Here is a 7,704-nt window from a genome sequence, read left to right as displayed (position 1 = left end):
TTTCACTTTTCTCTCTCACAAAAAACTTGAAGTTGCCAAAGATAGCAAAGTTAGGGAATCTATTTTTTATTTTGAGTTGTTATCTCATTGGTTAAACATCGAGGGGAGCTTCTCTACAATAATATTAACTGTTTAAAAAAAAGTACTATTATGAATAATTGGGGAGCTTCTGAGGTGCAGTTACAAGTTAAAGAGTTTCTCTTTAAACCATAAATTAACGATAATTTTTATGAGTCAAAGAACTATTTGAACATTTTATAATTAAGATAAAATATTATTTTATTGTTTATAAATATTATATTAATTTGTTTTCTTTATATGGTAAAAAATATAAAATATTCACTGTTATGAATAATACAAATTCAAAAAAAACATTATTTCATTGACAATTTTAACAAATAATATTTAATTATTATAATTTTTTAAATGATAAAAATTGTTTTTCTTAAATAAAAAATCATTTAACTATTAGTTAAAGATAAAATATATTAGTTCATGTCGAATTGATGCATGTATAACTTCTATTTTAATTAATAGTTATCTTATTAACCTAATTAGTTAGTTTAATTATTAATTTCCATTATGTGAAAGAAACTGAAAGATATATTGATTAAATTTTGTTGTCATTTTATTATTTTTTTAAAATAGCCTGAATTATATCATTCTATTATTTTTAAAAGATCTCATCATAAATTATGAAGTCGAAGCATCTATGGTGGGATCCATGTATAAATTATTAAGTCGTTTTTGATTAAGAAAGAAAAAAGAAAAACATTAGGAAAGGTAATAATAGCTCAAGTGACAGCCTTGCAATGTCGGATTTGACGTCTAAAGCCTAATCATCAATGAAAAGAAAAGTGATCATGTTTTTGGTTTCAATGTAAATGTATCAAGTTTTTTACATATATCTTTTGGAACAGACCTTAAAAGATGTGTTAAATTTGGAAGAGAGTAGTTTGCTGCCACGGGGACTACACAACCAGAACTCCAACTTCTAATCGTTGGCTCATTGTTCATGATTGATGGGTGGAAAATAAAATTAGATTGAGACACTGGAAAAAAAAACCTCACTCTTAGAACTATTTAAAGACAATAATTTTCTCATATTTGAAAAGATTAATATTAATTCATAGTTGCATTCTTAACAAGAGAGTTAATAAGTTTAATTAGACATGGCTCCTTGTAATTATAACTTGGTTTTGGTCCTTTTAATGGTGAAGATTATGATTCAAATTAGAGTAGTCAAAAGATGAAGCAAATGTTAAATAAATTTGGATCTCACTTATAAAAACTAGCTCATATCGTATATATACATCCAATGGTTTGATAACTATGTCAATATGAAATTCTAATACAATATCTATTTTGATTTCAGAAATTCCAATGAGTTTGTCAATCACAAAAGCATATGGAGCACAAGATATAATTAATCATCAAACCCCATCATACTTAAACAAGGAAAAAAATTGCACAAGAACATGAAATACATATTACATTGAACTTATAATGTTTTAGCTAGTGTGATCAAATGTGCTCAATATTTGAAAAAGGTAGGGTATATGTTTAGATCTATCTGATCTTGATTTTTCTTCAATGTCACATGTTTCTAATTCTAATATGGCACCTAGAAATTGAAGGTGGCATTATAGTATGATTTCTAAGATGTGTCTTCAATTTTTTTGTCATGTTTATAAGATTGGATTCTTTAGAAAAACAATATAAATTATATTTTGAATCAATGTTACAATTGTAACTTGATGGAGGTAGTGTTAGATCTCAATATTATTTATAATCTCCTCCAAAACTTTATCACTACTTGATTTCACAATATTTTCCAAAGCAGTTTGTTTAAGATCAAAGTTCATTTCATGATTTTTCGGCGCACCTATATGATGACAATTTGGAGTTAAGCATTTTTCTAAGGGACAATAGACTTATCATTTTAAGATTTTTATTCTTACAAACCTCATGTGTGAAGCCCGTAAACCGTCATAAATTATTCAAATAACTCATTAAATTAGTAAAACCAAAAGGGTCTATTTATGAACATAAAAGTCCAATTGTCGTACATATTAAATGCGACCCATAAGAGGTATTTATTTGAAAAATTAGGTTATATTTCGAGAAGGACTAACCCACATAGTGAGAGATAGGACAATCTCAATACATTATTGAGATAAGACCAAATAAATAAAGTAGTGAACAATTACATATTCAATAATATGAAAAGACAAAAGACTAACACAAAAAGTTAAGTTACTCTTTCTTAATATACAAACACTCTGACTTTAGTCACGATGCATTGTGAGCCACAACTACTAAAGTTCTCCTCAAGAATAGGAAGTGGGAGAAATAGTACTAGTACTTGTTCTTTGAAAATTTATGTGTTTTAGCATGCCATCATCATGTATTCTTTGTCACATAAGATCTATATCAGTTTTAGCTTCAATAACGAAGTTGAACTCCTTAATTAATTGGAACTTTGTATTTAATACATTTTTTATGATATCACTTCATCTTCATAAAATTATATGAGTTGAGCTAAAATTATAAATAATCAAATTCTAATTTGACCTAATTTTTCTTTTCTATTGCTTCTTTCCTTCCAAAGGTTTGAATCACAATTAAAAACGGATGACTCCTAACAAAAGTATCTTCCTAAATATTTGTACAGAATTTTCCTACCATATATAATTAGTTCCACATATAGATGTATAGAGACATTTACCTTCCAATTGTATCAATATTCACATAATCAAGGCAATTGGCTCTCTGAATTCTTTTCATATAGTACCAATTGGAAATGGAAATGGTTAGAATAATATCACTGAAGTTAGGGAAAAAGCGAAAAATATTAGTTTTGAAAAATAGTCACAAGATTCTTAAAAACATATTTAAGCATACACATAAATAAATAAAAATATAAGATAAAAATTTTAAATAATATTTATTTTTCAATTATTAAATGATTTGTATTTTTTAGTGTGTACACTTAAATGTGCGCCTAAATATACTGTGATTATACAAATATTTTCCATTAACTTTTTAGTCCCTATATATCCTTTTTCGCTTTTTTTTTTAATTTTTTTTATGATCATACTAGCTACCATGTCACTAATTCTTTGCTAAAACCTCTTATAAGCAAAAAAATTCAAATGTGTATTTAACTTTTTTTATAAGCAAAAATTGTATTCAATTCAATTTGTATGGGTCTTAGATTGGATTCATAACAGAAATACGATTTTGAAATTGGGCCTCTTGTTCAAAACCCACCATATAAAAGGCTCCGAAATTAAGCTCAAACAAATGAACGCGAAGCCATGCACTCTTTGGGCTCGCTCGACCTCTCACATTACACCCGATAAGTTAACAGCATGTGCTTCTCCCTGTCTCAGAACAAGTTAACATTCTCATATATTCGGTCATAAAAAGAGAAAACATATCATATGGAAATATGGAATGAATCTATAACCAACTCCTACTAATATTTTAGATTTTTTACTTTTGAAATAGTGATTTTAGACCCTAAAATAATGATTTAGTGTCCCAATTATAATTTTAAAGAGAAAATATAACGACAAAAAATCACAATTTTTTAAACTAAAAAGCAACGTGTATAAAGAAAAATTATGACTTCACACTAAAATTGCAACAATATGATAATTGAGGGACTAAATAAGAAGTTCAAATTTTTTTTTTAAAAAAGAATTTTTTTATGAGTATTATAAAATAGAAGACAAAAATACAATTAAAATTTTAATAAAAATAAACAATAGGAACATTTTTTTAGAGGACTGGGATTGGAAGTGTCATTTTGTAACCCAGATGAATACTAATATGTTGCTGCACGTCAAAGACTATTTAAAAAGATTAAAGTACTCCAAAAAAAAAATAAGAAACACGAAGAGTGAGTTCTCTTTCCCATCAAAGGTTGTCCCCACACTGGATAAGAGCTAGCTAGACACCAAACGACGGATTCCACTCAAACTCAAGCTGTCATGTTAGAGAGGGTAAATGGATGAGTGGAAAATTAAGACATAGACAAAGTTAAGAATAAGAAACTTTTCAAAATAATTTAAGAATAAGAACATTTCGTGCATTAACAACCAATAATCATGTAGATAGGTGCCCAAGTGAGCCATGATATTAGGAATTTAAGATTATGCTTTGCATATCAAATCGCATTAACCAACTGAACGACACAATTTAGGGAATTGGATAGACAAAATTTAATTTGTCACGTTCTATATGCATCACCTCAGCCAGCATCCTTTACTTGACATATAATTTTCTATTTATTTCAAATTTCAGAATACATTATTGGGGGATCTTTTTTTAAACACAATTTTTTCTTCTTTATAGTGAGATCACCATGTGCAATGTTTTGGGCTTGCCATCACCAACAGGATTGAATCATTATTAGTCTACTCGTGTCCTTTTCAAATGAGATTTATAGTAGATGTAGTCACACACATTTCAAATATTTGATCATCCTCAGACGATTTTAAATTATAAGATAGATATTGATGTTTTATAAACAAAGATTTCAATATTAAAATCTAGATCTTCTATTTAAATCTGATAGTTGAAATTGTGCAGCTACGTACAATCAAAAAATTGTAATTGCACATAATTTAGATTCCTTTGAATAAACTTAAGTTTGTTTGATAAAAGGTAGAGGAAAACGAATAATCTAATTGATAGTAAACGAGTTTATTCTTCTGGATAATAGATAAATTTATAAACTGAATCAGATACATTTTTATTTTCTTCATCTATCATTATTAAATCAAATAGACTTTATGTATAGCTACCATTATACTTACACAGTACTAAATTTTTTATTTTTTATTTATCTAACGCGCATACTTACATTTCATATTTTATGGTTCTCTTTAATAAAGTCAAACAATGGGCTTATAGCTTATATGTTAATAGCTCTGATTGGTAACTTTCATTTATAACATTACAGTACATTTTCTATAAGCAAATTCATGTAGTTTATGAGTTTATAATTTATTATTTTTTCTTCTAATTTAATTCTTATTATTGTAACTAAAATTCATTTTTATACTTTATTATTTATTTATTTATTATAATTAAAATAAATAATTTTAAAATAATTTAAATAAATAATTATATAATTTTCAATTTAAAATAATTTAAATGTATTGAATACAATTTTAAATTATTTATAAATAATTTATTTATTTTAATTTAAAATAGATAAATAAATAAATAAATATAATTAATATGATAAATTTTAAATTATTATTTTTTAAATATTTTAAATATTAAATGATTAAATTTATCTTTAATTAGAAATATCTTTTTCTATCATTTTAAATTAGTTAAACAATTAATTTTACGATTTATATATATATGATCCATTTTTATCAAACTAACCATTATATTCTACATTAAAAAATATACACTAAAATGGTCTATCTTTTTTTATGTATAATATTTTATTCTGCAAATATCGTATCCCGAAGATGCGATCATCTTTAAACTTTAATTTCTTTTACAGATATGCATCATCTATAAATTTTTATTTTTCTTTTAATATATATGGTCACATTCTGAATATACAACTTTCTATTAGAAGAAAAAATCATTCTTGAGTGATCGTAGAACGAGGATGCAACCTTGTGAAAAAATAAAATATATATCTTAATATATAAATTTTAATGTAAAATATAATAGTTAATTTAATATATATATACATAATAAATAAACTATGTAAGTTAATTTTATCGACCTTATAACTTTTTCAAATATAAGTCAACTATATTTAGCGAAGAAACCGAATATCATTGACTGTTACACCGACACTTTGTCGCATGCTTCCTATTATTCCCTACTGATAAATGTTAAGGCAGGAACGCGGCCTCATAGTCTCGTCATTAATTCCCTACCGATCCCATGCTTCAAATTATAGTAATAAAAACTGAAAAGAATAGTATATACTGTGTAGTACCCTAAAAAAACAAAGAAATCGCTGCAATCGCAGTTGATAGAATATGATTATATGAACACTTGTCCCATTAGACACAGCAAAACTAAACTCGTGCCAGGAACTATTTCAACTTTCACATAATGACATAATTCTTGTTATGTGAGTCCAGATTCCTTCATTTATCATTTCTTCCACATATACACATTACATACACGTCAATGCGGCTCTTATGCTAAATTTCATTTATATTTTATACTGTAAACTCCGTTTAATTTTGTTTCACTTGGTAAGATTAGGAAAATTAATGGGAGCCCATTCATGACAGGAAACTGTTTCTTTTAAATAGAATTCTCTCTCGACTATACCATTGTTTAATTTTCAACTGGTCATCTAAAAAAAGTTTCGTTACCTCCTAATCCGAACTTGACCAAATTGAATGGTCAGCTATAATATTTAAACAATGTTTCAAATTTAATTAGAGATGGGTTGGTTCCTATACACACTTTAACGTTCAAATAAATAGTTTGTTTGAGGAGAGTGAAAAGTAAAATTAGATGACGATTATATATATATTCACTAGTTGGGAGGACAAGAGCATTAAAGGGAGTGGATTGTCCGCCTTGGTTTGTAGAAAATGACATTCCATGTCTCATAGGATTAGGTTTAGCCGTGATTACAAAAAACACCCAGACATGGAGTTCAATTTTAATTTTAAATGTGTATTTCACTACATTTAACCGGACCACTAAAAAAACTTCATATTGTTAAGTTCAAATCCAATCAAAATTTGAATTTAAATTATATCTTTCATTTTTAATTAGAAGTTATTAATTACTAAAGTTGTAATTATTTATTTTATAAGTATAAAGTCCAACTACTTGCCTATCATGTTAACATTTATGTGACAAAGAAAGATTTAGGTGAAGATAAAAGAGGTGTAAGAAATACAGTGAGAAATTTTCTAGCAACCTTGAGGAAATTAAAGTAAGCTTAACGTGCATGCTACTCCACATTCGGTTGTGCTAATTTAAGTTTAGCATTTTACAAGCTTTGGTCCACAAACTTTTGGAAATTGAGAAATCAGAATCCATATAATTAGGCCCCTCCGCGGTCCTAATGCAAACAGGCAAATGCCAACACATAAATTCTTGTATTATTTTTATTTTATTTTTTATTTCTTAACAAAGACATTGATTGATCCAAAGATACAAACATTTGATTTGAACAAAATCAGTTATAGATTCAGATCACTTCAATCCAAACTTCTTTTAACTTTTCGAATTTTTTTATTTATCTTAATTTTACTTTTCTATTTATTTTAATTTTTCTTTACTAATTTTTTTAGATTTGAATTAAAAATTTATATCATATAGATAATAAATGTAAAATTTCATACATATTTAAAATCATTTGATATATTATTAAATATGTTAAAATTAATTATTTATATATTTTTATTATTATTAAACATCATTAAATTTTTTTGATTTTAATAATATATTAAATAATTTTAAATTTGTATAAAATTTTATATGGGACAAAGATGAGGGTCCAGATTCTCAATTTATAACGTCCCTTTCAAAGTATATATTTGTCATACTTCAATTATTACTCTAAATTTAACTTTCTTGCTGTAAAAAAGTTTGAAAAGATTCTAATCTGTCTCGTGACCCCGACAACTTCATAACCCGCATAGTAACATTGTGACCCATTTCTCATATTTTTTCCACTTAAAGCATAAATTC

Source organism: Cicer arietinum, chromosome 8 (genome assembly GCF_000331145.2).
Source record: "Cicer arietinum cultivar CDC Frontier isolate Library 1 chromosome 8, Cicar.CDCFrontier_v2.0, whole genome shotgun sequence".
Taxonomy (NCBI): domain Eukaryota; kingdom Viridiplantae; phylum Streptophyta; class Magnoliopsida; order Fabales; family Fabaceae; genus Cicer; species Cicer arietinum.
Note: the sequence above shows the minus strand (reverse complement) of the source record.